Source organism: Suricata suricatta, chromosome 7, assembly GCF_006229205.1.
Source record: "Suricata suricatta isolate VVHF042 chromosome 7, meerkat_22Aug2017_6uvM2_HiC, whole genome shotgun sequence".
NCBI lineage: Eukaryota > Metazoa > Chordata > Mammalia > Carnivora > Herpestidae > Suricata > Suricata suricatta.
The window spans coordinates 76520489-76533941 of record NC_043706.1 but is presented as its reverse complement, the minus strand read 5'-3'; the positions used below and the strand labels follow the sequence as shown (position 1 = coordinate 76533941).

The 13453-nt window shown below is 41.2% G+C and overlaps 1 long non-coding RNA gene across 1 annotated transcript; it reads right to left on the bottom strand.

Moving 5' to 3' along the window:
* Positions 1-1148: 1148 nt before the first annotated feature.
* LOC115295614 lies at positions 1149-1780 on the bottom strand. The gene is made up of 2 exons (XR_003910490.1): positions 1699-1780; positions 1149-1265 (listed from the first exon to the last, which is right to left on the bottom strand). It is a non-coding gene; the product is annotated as an uncharacterized LOC115295614 (long non-coding RNA).
* Positions 1781-13453: the final 11673 nt, after the last annotated feature.

Genomic DNA, 13453 nt, shown 5'->3' with positions numbered 1-13453 from the left:
TTGCTCTGTAAGGTAAAAATAGTGTGGCAATGGATTCCACTTTTACCCTCTACTACTCATTTCAGAGAAATTGGCCACCATCCCCTGCCATATTGCCACTTATTTTTTTATGATGAAATATAGAATTGATCACAAGAGGGGCATCTGTGTGGCTTACTCAGCTGAGTGTCTGACTCTTGATTTCAGCTCAGGTTAAGGCCACACAGTTCATGAGATTGAACCCCCCACATCAGGCTCTGTGCTGATGTATGTATTAATACATACATGTATTATAATAAATTATAATTGCACTGAATTAGCAGAGTTAGGTGAACATGACTCATTTGGTAAGGATGTGTCTTGGTCACCAAGATTCTTTGAAACACAGGTCTGACAAAAAGGATGAGACTTCACAGTTCAAAATTCCTGTAACCATAAGAAAGAGCAAGAAACAGAAGTGAAATTTGGGAATAATTTATGCAAAAACCAGTGATTAAGGTCAAAGAGAAGGGTTGGATATGTGAATAAAAGGGTGTTCCTGAATGTCAAGAACATTTGGAGGAGACTGTCAGGTGGTGGCTCAGTCAGTTAAGCTTCCAACTTCTGCCCAGGTCATGATCCTACGCTTCATGGGTTCGAACCCTGCATCAGGCTCTGTGCTGACAGCTCAGAGCCTGGAGCCTGCTTCAGACTCTGTGTCTCCCTCTCGCTCTCTGCCCCTCCCCCACTCGTTCTCTGTCTCTGTCTCTCAAAATAAAATAAAGACATAAAAAAAATTTTTTAAATAGTATTAAAAAGAAATAAGTGGAGGTAAAAGTCAGTTTACTGGAAATTCTTCTAAACACTAGATATGTAAAATTGTTAGGAAGGCAAGAGTATATTTTCATCTTCCTAGTCAAACAGGAAATACTATCTGTTAGTGATATACTCAACAATGCAATGCATATAATTATATATGTATCATAGTTTCTCCCTCCTCTTTTGAAGGAGATTGTACATAATAGAATTTATCAGAATTACTATTTGTAGTGTATAAACTTAGCAAGACCATACACAATGAGTAGATCTATGAAGTAAAACATTATATACATATTGCAAAGTACTGGATTTTGTTTCAGCATACCTGATACATCTGCTCTTGACAAAGGCTGATGACATGTCAGTCATTGGAAGGTTTAATTGATTCTTGATTTAATACAAAATACTGGCATCAATAAGGATAACATAAAGCCCATTATATTCATCTGAGATAGGATATGGCAGACAAATTGATTGATGAATGTGGCCTATTAAAAAAAATTAAGGTTTATCACTGCTCAAGAAAACTTGAAATATCTTTAAATTTTACAGCTCGTATCTCTACTATATTTGACAATAATTCTAAAAATATGCATGATGCTATAGTCATTACTAGTCATGAAATGTGAAACTAAAAAAAACTTTTCCAGAGGTGCATGGGTGGCTCAGTCAGTTAAGCATCAGACTTGGGCTCATGTCATGATCTTACGGTCCATGAGTTTGAGCCTGCTTTGGATTCTTTGTTTCCCTCTTTCTCTGCCCTCTCCCAATTCACCCTCAGTCTCCCTCTGTCTCTCTCTTTCTCTCAAAAATAAACATTAAAAATTTTAAAAAAGCCTTTCCAAATTATCAATAAGAAATAAATTTCAACCAATTATGCTAAATTGTCCTTCTGCGCTGCTTATAGAAAATGTTACAAACCATTGTCATATGAAGAAGAGAGCAGTGGTGGCTAGGTGATTCAGTCAGTAGAGCACACGACTCTTGATCTTGGGGTTGTGAGTTCAAGCCCTATGTTGAACACAGAGATAATTTAGAAAGACAGAGAGAGAGAGAAAGAGAGTGAGAGATCAAGTTTTTCTATGGAGTAAAATGAAAAAAGAGTAGTACTAGAGAGTGGTTCCAGGCACCTGTAATATTTTTCTGATATTTATAATATTGATCAACTTTAAAACATTTGAAATTTTCTTTTATTAAGTAATCTCTATGCCCAACGTGGGGCTCACACTCACTACCCTGAGACCAAGAGTCTCATTCTCTAACAACTGAGCCAGTCAGGCACCCCAACTTAAAAAACTTCTGACTATTTCATCTTCTCCACTTCTATAGCTGTAGTAATACCTACTGGTCTCCTGCCCTGACTCCCTCCGGCAAGCCAGGCTCCCACCCCGGCTGCTGCACGTGTTGACGCTGAGGACGTACATCCGTACCCTGCTGTAGCAAATGACTGTCCACAGCTGAGGGGAGCACCCTCCCTGGAGATGCCGGCATGCTGCACCACCTCCACGCCTGACTGATGCTGGGGCATAAAAGCCGCACCTTATAGCAGCGTAATACACACTCTAGAGCCCCCAGCAGACCTGGCCTGGGCTAGATATCTTCGGAAACCACATCTTTACTTAGCTTCTCTGGCCTTATCCAGCATCCCTCACTACCCAACAACTTCCTGAGAACTGGCCCTTGATAATAAATCACTTGCTCAAGAATCCCAAAGCAGGCTCTTCTTCTAGGGAACCCCACCTAAAAGAGTATCTAATTTTGTCTGCTTTCAGACCAAGCCCACCTTTTGGAGGGAAGATAAGGCACTTGTCACTTTGAAGTGACAAGATTAGTTGTAAGCCCATATAAAGAGCAGCTAGATCTCCAGATGTCTGTTCTAACATTGCATAGCCAGGCACCTAAACCTTTCCTATCCAACAGAGGAAGACAGGTATTCTCACTGTAAAAGTTATTCTCACTGTAAAAGTTAAAACAGAACTCTAGCCTCAGGGATATTTCAGGGAAGTAAGACAAATGGTAAAATAGGGAGGTTAAGTTAAATTCCATGTATTGAGTTGTGAGAACCTTAATGCCCTGCTCCTTCTCAGCTCCTAGAATAATAACAGCCAGGCTTGCTCCTTCTGCAGGAGGATAAAAGGGGTCCCTCTCCTGAAAAATAGAACAACAAAACAAATAAACAAAAACCTAGCCTGGGAGAACAAAACCCTGCAGTTGCTAGTATTCCAGCACCTACAAAGTAAGACCCAACTCTTACAGTAATACAGTGAAGCCACCTATTAACACACCCTGGCCAAGCTTCCAATCCGTTTTTTGGTGTTTGTCTCTTAAATAAGAACAGAGAGCCAAGAATCACTAGACTTTTGAAGAATGTCTGTACCAACTCGACCCTATTGCCAGTCTAAGGGCCTCTGACTGGGAATCCTAGAGATACCTCCAACAGACACCTGTTCTAGTTCTGAAGCTCTCAGTTCAAGGGCATATGTTGGTCTGAGAGGCTGCAGATGATTTAAAAAAAAAAAAAAAAAAGACTGTTTGTTCTCAGTGTTCTGTATTGAACAGTTTTGATGTTTATCATACACTCCAAGATTGATGGGGTGCACCTTGCTCTAATGAGGTGGTCTCTGACACATGCAGGATTGGCTTAAGTGCAGAACTACTCCACGGTCCGAGCTCCTAAATTACCCAATGCAGCTGATTACCACTTTTCTACTGAAAACGAATTACTAGCTTGCTGCCAGACACTGGTCGAGACTGCACCACTATTAAGGGACACTGATGACCAAAGATTCCAATACTTTTCTGGGTGATACAGAGGAACAATGGACTAAGCAAGGAGCAGCTCCATCTCATTGATTTAACGTGATTGATATATTTAGGAATGTGAGAAGGCACAGCATGGGAGAAGTTTAGAGAATTCATGAACCAGAGGCATCTACTGTCTAGGGATGACATTGTCCTTATTGAATGCTCTCTCTCAGACAGGGACTGACGTTCGGAGAGATGTGACCAAGCTTCATTTATTGATGGCAATGGCAATGTCCATATTAACGACAAAGTTGGTGTTGGGAGGCAAGAGGGTCTACTATATGTAGTATGGTTGCATGTACATCCCAACATCTTTGCTTAGATTCCCCTGAAGCAGAGCCAGGGACGCGTAAGTGCAGGTGACTTTTTTGGAAGATAATCCCAGAAAACAGGAGAGTGACACAGGCAAAAAGGAAAAGCCAGTAAAATGTGTGTTATTGAATCACTAGACACAGCTAGGGATCAATCAACCCTAGAATCCACTTGCAATTATACACTATTGTACACTATTGATAAACTGCATATATAATTAAATAAAACACAATATTGATACTATTGATACTAGAGATAAAGAAAGTAAAAAATAACTTTATAAAATTATATAAAATATTTATAAAATAGTGTTCTGAGAACTAAAGTTCTATGGATGTTACTTTGAGCACAAGTATGGTCATTTAAGTTGCATTAAAATTTTTTTTAATTTATTCTATTTTAGAGAGAAAGACAGAGAGAATGAGCAGGGGGGAAGGGGAGAGGGAGAGAGGGAGAGAGGGAGAGGGGGAGAGAGAGAGAGAGAGACAGAGAGAGAGAGAGAGAGAGAGAGAGAGAGAGAATCCCAAGCAGTCTCCATGCTCCACACAGAGCCCAATCAGGGCTTGATCCCATGATCCTGGGATCATGACTGATGTTCAACCCACTGAACCACCCAGGAACCTCCTTGAAGTAGCATTCATAATGCTGTTGGGGGCACCTGGGTGACTCATTTTGTTGAGTGGCTTATTCTTGATTTCAGTTCAGATCATGATTCCAGGATTGTGGGATAGAGCCCCAGGTTAGGCACTGCACTGGGTATGAAGCCTGTTTGGGATTCTTTCTCTCTCCCTCTTTCCCTCTCCTCTGTTCTCTTTCCCTTTCTCTCTAAAATAATAAATAAATACAAAAATTAAAAAAAAATAAATAAAATGCTGATGAATGATGGGGCACCAGGGTGGCTCAGGTCGAAATCCCAGGGTCATGGGATCAGGTTCCATATAGGCACCTCTCAACCCATACCTTTGCACCACCCTGAGCAGGGAGGCTGAGTAAGGTGCTCTCTCTCTCCCTCTTCCCCTCTCCCACCTCACACATGCACATGATCTCTCAAATAGATACAATAAAATAACTGATGAATGAGATTAAAATCTTTTTTGAACAGACATCATTTTAAGTCTCTAGGTTCATGATGTTCATCCCCATAGTTGGTTTATTTGAAATTTGGATTCACTTCAAAAGAGCTGTTCTTAGGATTCAGAGGTGGAGGATAAACTCCAACCCAAGAAGGAGGCTCTGTAAGTGCTTCCCAGGAAATGGGAAGAAAAAGGAGGTTTCCACAGAAACTTATGTCCTTGGATTGCGGGTAGTAATGAACCTCATATTGGTGCACAGCTGGGTGAATGTGGCCTCAGCACAGGAGGCCTGAGCAGAAGGAAAAAGTAGCTCTCCTTCCAGACCAAGCCCATTCTTTGGAGGGATGAGGGAGCTGGTGGAAAAGCTTACTGGGATGTGGTGACTCCTAGCTCAGTTATGCTTATAAAACTTCAGCCATCATCTCTTCTAGCCTTGAGTGTCTTGATCTTTCTTCATTAAGTTCTTTTATTAGGGGAATAAGTTCCTCCTTCAGGTTAAAGTTTGTTCTCATCAGCTTTCTACAGGTGCTCCCCAAAGATGACTCAACCCCTACATTCCCTTTTTGAAAAGAGCCAAGGTGGTCAAGGAGTTGACACTACCTTGAATTACTGCAGCTGGTGTTTGTGAACTTTTCAGCCGGTGTTTGTGAAAGCTGCATTCTCCATTTCACACAGAGTCAGTTTCTAGCCAACTGGATTAAGTCTAAACAAATCTGAGACCCACCAAAAGGCCCATGACGGATGCACACGCCACTGACTCCAGCAGGAGACCACAGAGGGCAGGATTATCCAGCCCCAGTTCCTCCACCACCACTTGTGGTTTCCCAACGACACCTTAAGCCAAGCTCCACAGTGGCTTGAAGCCCTTCCATGGCACTGAGGCCAGAACAGAGTTCTGCTTATATGTCGATAAAAATGACAGTGGTGATCGTCTTTGGAGAGGAGGGTTACTGGAAGGGGGAATGAGGGAAATTTCTGGGGGTGATGAAACTTTTCTACATTTAGATTAGAATGTTGGTTACACAGGGCATATATATTTTTTAATTGAGATATAATTGACGAACAACATTATATTAGTTTTAGGTGTATAACATAATGATTTGATACATGTGTATATAGGATGAAATGATCACCACAATAAATATAGTTAATATCCATCAGCACACATAGTTACAAATTTTTGTTTTCTTGTTATGAAAACTTTTAAGATCTACTCTCGTAACAACTTTCAATGTATTGTTAATTATAGTTACCATGCTGTACATTTTCTTATAACTGAAGGTTTGTACCTTTTGAGCCTCTTCATCCATTTTACCTAACACCATCCCCAGCCTCTGGAAACCACCAGTCTGTTCTCTGTATGTATGAGCTCTATTCTTTTTTAGATTCCACATCTAAGTGGAATCATATTTGTCTTTCTCTGATTTAAGAAATATTGTTTGCAGGAGACCATGCATAACATGCAAGAGACTTTTAATGGACCTGCGTGCACCAAGCTCTGTTTCACAACTCCCTGCATTCATCCTATGCATCTCTGTCAGAATCAGCCTTATAAAACACAAATGATTTTCTTAATCCCTTGCTTAAAAACACTTGATGGAGCGCCATAACCAAAAGAATTAAGACAATGCTGCTTGGCGCACACGCACACACACACACATTCACAGCCTCTCAAATTTGGCTCCTAATCTCTATTCAAACTTCTTTAGCATTCTTCCTCTCCCCCCACAAGCCCGCCGCCTCCCCTCTCTGTAGCTAAAATGTCTCCCAAATGTAGAACAACTTACCATTGGTGGTACTACTACAGAGGGTTTTATGTGTTAGACTGATGCGGCTTTGAATATTGACTTGCATAGGGTGAGAGTTGGTCCCCTCTTAATACTCTACATTAGGGAAATAGTTTTAGTTTGGTGCTGGTGTGGCTTTAACATCTCTCTATTGTGTGATTAATTGCCTTTTTAAGAGAGAGCAGGCCTCAGTCTTGGAATGTTTGTAGATAAAATTGGCTAGAATTTATTATTTAAAGAAAAAATAGCAAGCCTATTACAGTAAAGAAGTGCATCATGGCAAAAATCTCATTGGATATACAAAAATGACTTAAGTTTGGGAAATATTGGGCCAAGTCTTTCAGAATTAGGAAGCAAAACTTCTATTTTCATCCCCAGTTCCTGGTACTATGGTTAACATACAGTAGATCATCACTAAACATTTACCAAGTTAATTAGGTTAGGAAGAAGCACCCACCTCTAACATTTTCAAGATGCAGTGTCATTTTAGGGAATATGTGAGGTACAGTGACATTCCTTCTGTAAGCTACCCCTTTCTGAAAAAGTTAAATAACATCCATTATTATCATATAAATGACCTTTTAAATTATTTCCTATAGCTGCTGTGGAAGAAATCAACTTCATAAGAGGATACAATCATAGATTTTTCAATGGATTGTGTGGAATAATGTCTTATAAACCAAAGTTCAGGGGCTACAAAAGAAAGTTTAGAATACATTCTATGCAAATCACCGCACCACTCTGCCTTCGAGGTCAAGGTACGTTTTCAGAAGCAGCTCTAACTAGAGGAGAGCTAGCACCATCTGGTGGGGAGTGAGTTGCCAGCACAAGAGAGATTCACGGTCAGGTGACTTCATTTATCCTCAAATTGTTTCTTCAAAATACTTTCATTGCACAGATTTCAAGGCATTCACACATACCCGAGTGCAAGTTAATTTTCAATCAGTTCTTGTTCCCCAGTTTGACAGTCAAAACAAAACTAGTTCAGGAATGCCTGAGTGGCTCAGTCAGTTGGGCATCCAACTCTTGATTCTGGCTCAGGTCATGATCTCAGGGTCATAGGATCAAGCCCTATGTCAGGGTCCCTGGACTCCCTACTGAGCATGGAGCCTAATTATGATTCTCTCTCTTTCCCCATGCCCCTCTCCCTTGTTCATGATCATTCTCTCTCTGAGAGAGAAAGAGAGAGAGAGAGAGAGAGAGAGAGAGAGGGAGAGAGAGAGAGAGGGAGAGAGAAATGTTGCAGCAAATACTCTTTAAAAAAATTAGTTCATTAATCTGATTAAGATATACTAGTCTTTCATTATTTGACTCCTTAGTTACAGACCTGATAATTAACCTATTTTGATCCATTTAAGAAGCAGAAGGGAAGTTAGTTATATTACATAACCACATACACTTACAGGATTGCTTTAAAATAAAAGATGTTGCTCAGTCTTATAAACCAGTAATGGCATCTTTTGGTTATTGGTGGTAATTAGAAATAGGGATAGCCTTGAATTTCAAACTTTACTAGTAACCCAGAAACAGTATCTTTATACTTTCAAACTTTTTCATAAAATCTGCTGTTGAAATTGAGAGGGTTGTGTTTCTCCTGTCTACCATTGGAATAGGTGTTCCAAAGTCACAAAAAGAGTAGAAGAGATAGCCAGCTAGGATAGCCCACTGCCTTAATGGGCAGGTAGGTGGAGAATGAAGGCAAGTCCTAAGTGCTCAGATTCTAATGACAACAAGTTAGGGACGCCTGGGTGGCTCAGCTGGTTAAGCCTCCGACTTTGGCTCAGGTCAGATCTCACGTTTGTGGGTTCAGGCCCCATGTTGGGCTCTGTGCTGACAGCTAGCTCAGAGCCTGGAGCCTGCTTCCGGTTCTGTGTCTCCTTCTCTCTCTGCCCCTCCCCCTCTCATGCTCTGTCTCTCTCTGTATCAAAAATAAATAAAAACATTTAAAAAAATAAATGACAACAAGTTAGCTATCAGCAATCTCCTCCAGAGACAGGGCTCAAGAGTAAGGATTTGAAATAAATTCTTATGTGCCTCTATTTTAAACATAACTATAGATTATTGATTTTAAAGACTTGACCAGTAAGACAAATTTTAACAAGTTGAAAAAAGATTCTTAATTTTTCTTACTATTTTCTCTATGGAAGTGTGATTTCAATGAAAAGTTTAAAACCTGTTTACTTTTGAAAAGGTATAGAAATGATTGTATCTAAACTGGAAATAACCTTATTGACTTTCCTAAAATATTTTCCAGTTGCAGTCTGTCTCTTATGGAGAAAAATAATGGATTATAACTTTTATTTATTTTTATTGAGATATAATTGGCACATTATGTTGTATGAGTTTAAGGTGTAAACAGTATTGATTCTATACCTTTATATACTTCAAGATGATTACTGCTGTATCATTCACTAATACCTCTATGGCATCACATAATTATTATTTTTTGTGGTGAGAAAAGACTATAATTTTTTTTATTATTTATAAATTTTTTTGTTTATTTACTATTGAGACAGAGAGAAACAGAGCATGAGTGGGGGAGGGACGGAGAGAGAGGGAGACAGAATCTGAAGCAGGCTCCAGGCTCTGAGCTGTCAGCACAGAGCCCGACGCGGGGCTTGAACCCATAAACCGTGAGATCATGACCTGAGCCAAAGTCGGACGCTTAACCAACTGAGCCACCCAGGCGACCCTAATTTTTAAAATGTATTAAACGGAAGGCCACCTGGGTGGCTCAGTCAGTTAAGCATTAACTTTGACTCAGGTCGAGATCTTGCGGTTCATGGATTCAGTTCATGAGTTCGAGCCCCACAGGGGCTTGCTGCTGTCAGTGCAGAGCCTGTTTAGGATTCTCTGTCCCCCTCTCTCTGCCACTCCCCAGCTTACACTCCATCAAAAATAAACAAACGAACAAAAACCACAATAAAATGTCTTAAATGGAAAGCAGTAGTTGCTGCAAAAAACAAAACAAAACAAAACAAAAACCCAGTATATTAAACTCTGCTATAAAAGGGGGGAATAGTTATTAAACAATTGCCAGCTTTTGCCAGTGGTATACTCCTTGTGAATTCTTTGGCAATTTAGAGAGAACATTAACCCTCCCGAGCCTGTAGGATACCATTGGTAAAGAAAGCAATGATTGACTTACAGAATGGCACCTAGGTAAATTCTAGGACTTAGGGTAAACATGTAAATGTTTGTGAGTCTGGTGACAGGCAGGGTACTTAGTCTTGACTTAAGCCTTTCCCCTCACTGCTTCAAGAGCACCCCAAAATGCCAAGGAAAAGGCAAAGTACAGTTTCATCACCACTTGTATCAACTGGTTTGAGGACCTGGTTAAGACAGTGGCCAGGCCTATCATTGTATACCCTTCTTTCATTGTCCATTCTTGACCATGTCCCTCCGTGGGCCTTCCAACTAGAATGCAGCTTATAGCTTACGGAAACTTCTTTACACTTCATATTTGGAAACAGGAAGTGCATACCTTTTTATGTAATACAAATAATTATGGCTCCACAACTAAATTGATTTATTAAATAAGAAGTACACATTTAAGATGTACAACATGATGATTTGAGATGTATACACAGTGAAATAATTTCTACAGTCAAGCTACTTAACAGGTCCATCTCAAAGTTACCATTTCCACAACTTACTTTAAATCAATTCCAGCTACTTTTAAAGTTCAAGTTCCTAACTGAACCTCCTTTCACAGTTTAAAACCCTTTCTTCAGATACTTCTAGCAATAGGAACAGGAAAAAAAAACCACTACTCATCATGCACTATAAGATTTTTCACATACTCTTACAAAAGCTTTTTTTCAAACTGCAAAGAGCTTTCTTGAGCTTTTCCAATTTTATTTTGATCTTATTATTTTTTTTTAATGTTTATTGATTTTTGAAAAAAAAGAGAGACAGAGTGTGAGCAGGGAGGTTTGCAGAGAGAGAGGGAGACACAGAATCTGAAGGAGATTCCAGGCTCTGAGCTGTCAGCACCACTCTGATGTGAGGCTTGAACTCGTGAACCAGGAGATCATGATCTGAACCAAAGTTGGACGCTTAATAGACTGGGCCACCCAGGCACTCCAGGCTTTTCCAATTTTACAAAGGATTTTAAAAGTAATAATATGACGGTATCGAAGGTAAGAAGAAGAAGGTAAAAATCAGAGTATAATGATTTCACCTAGAAAAAATCCTATTTACATTATGGACATAGAAATACATAAAATTTTAATTAAGTAAATTCACAGTTTAATAGAGTTTTTACCCTACCTAATATGTCAGGCAATAGGTTTATTAATGACTCATTTTCCACAAGGTCGAGTCTCTTTTCTCCACAAGGTCAGTGTAGTGGGTTGAATGGTAGCCCCAGAAAAGGTACATCCAAGTCCTAATCTCCATATATGACCTTATTTGGAAAAAAAGGTCTTTGTAGCTACAATTAAGGATCCTGACATGAGGTAAACCTGGATTATCTGGGTGAGCCCTGAAATCTAAATGACAAGCATTCTTATAAACCAGAAGAGAAGGTCCTGTGAAGATGGAGGCAGAGAATGGAAATATGCAGCCTCAAGCCAAGGAATGCCTGGAGGCACCTGAGACCGATCAGAAGCTGCAAGGAAGGAGTCTCCCAGAGAACCTTTAGAGAAAGTGTGGTCCTATTAACTCTATGATTTTAGACTTCTGACCTCCAGAGCAGTGAGAAATCTTTTTTAAAGATTTTATTTTTAAGTAATATCTACATCCAATGTGGGGCTGAACTCAGAACCCTGAGATCAAGAGTTGCATGCTCCACTGACTGAGCCAGCCAGATGCCCCACATATTTCTCATTTTTTTCCATTTATTTATCATTGAGAGACAGAGAGAGACAGAGCATGAATGAGTGAGGGGCAGAGAGAAGGAGACACAGAATCTGAAGCTGAGCTGCCAGCACAGAGCCCAACGGGGCCTGAACCCACGAACTGTGAGATCATGACCTGAGCTGAAGTCAGACGCTCAACCGACTAAGCCACCCAGGCGCCCCAAATTTCTCGTTTTAATCAACTGAATTAGAGATAATTTGTTATGATAGCCCTAGCAAACCAATATAGTCAGCACTCCAAACTTCTCGACTATAAACCCAGTCTGCTCTCCAGCTTCACTTTCCTGTTCTTCAGCTTTTTGCTCGTTTGCCTCCTATCATTCCTATCTTGCCTCAAAGTCTTTGCACATGCTGTTCCAGTGCATGGGTTGCTCTTCTTCATTCTTTAAATACCTCCCCAAGACTTCAGGTAAAAATTCAGTATAGCCCTCTAGCTCTGTTTGCCAACCACTATAAGGCCCCCTATCCCACAGCATACAGCTCTTACTATAGCCCTGTCATCTCTTATGTCTTTATTAGCTATTAGAGTCTCCTTCCCTACCACATTGTAAGCTCCATGAGACTAAGAACCCTGACCACCCTCCCCATCTCTTTTATACTCCCTGTCTTGCCTTGTGTCTAATAATAATTCCTTTTCAAACGAATGGCCACTCTTCCAGAAGCGTTTCTAGACCTGGGGAAACTCTCACAGCCTTTGAGACAGCTCTGAGCTGTGCAGGGTCACCCTATTATCTATCCTCCAAAATCGACTCCTTCTGAGAATAAAAAGGGGTGCTAGTAATAATTGTAAGTTAGTTACCCGGGGTTGCCCCGCTGGCTCAGTGGGAAGAGTGCACAACTCTTGATCTCAGGGTCCTGAGTTGGAGCTCTATGTTGAGTGTACAGATTACTAAATAAACAGAAACTTAAAAAAAAAATAATTAACAAGTTACCTGGTTAAAATGCTGGGTAACAGGCTGTGCCAATCACAAGAGTGAACTTGAAAGCAGGAGGGTAACTAGAAAGGGCTGGGCTACATTTTGGAGCAAGGGAAGGAGGATACTTTAAATTTGCTTAATTTAAATTTGCCACTGCCTTTCATTGCTTTCTTCTATATCACCTATTCATTTGTTCATTCGTTTATTGTTGGACCCTCTCTCTACAATAAGCGTTGGGACCTGGCCTGTAATTTTGCTATATCCCACATCTAGCACATTCCTGGTGCACAGCAGGCACTCAAAAAACATCTAAATGAATGTACCAACAGCTGAATAGTATGCCCTAAGTGAAGAATCAAAATACAGACAAAGCCTCGAATCCTCTCAATTTGAAAGCCTTATTGGGCTCCAGGCTAAAGGAACCAGAGGCGAGCAAGTTCCAAGGTCTTGCGCTGAGGATGTAGATATGAAGGCCCCAAGGGGCCATCCGGTTGTTCAGCAGCTGAACTCTACCTTCACCTCCACCCACTCCGACGACTCCCGACACCCTCTCTCCCAATCCTCCAACCCCGGCCTCAGCCCCAGCTCCTAGGACCCCGCTGGCCTCCGCCCTCCTGACACACTCTGACTCCGGCCCCTCCCTTTCCATACCCCTCGGACTCCAGCCTCCAACCTGGCCCCCTCCCCGGATCTCCGCGTACCTTGGCACCGCCCCATCCCCAGATCTCCGCGGAACTTGGGACCCTTCCACACTGCCCCCTCCCAGATCCTCTCTTGCAACGCCCCTTTCTTTTCAGATTCCCTCGGTCTGCGGGACCCCGACCGTCTTCTCCCCGGATCTCTTCGGACCCCCACGCAGCCCCCTTCCCGGATCTGGGCAGACCCCGGCAGCGGCCCCTCCTCGGATCCCCAGGATCTTC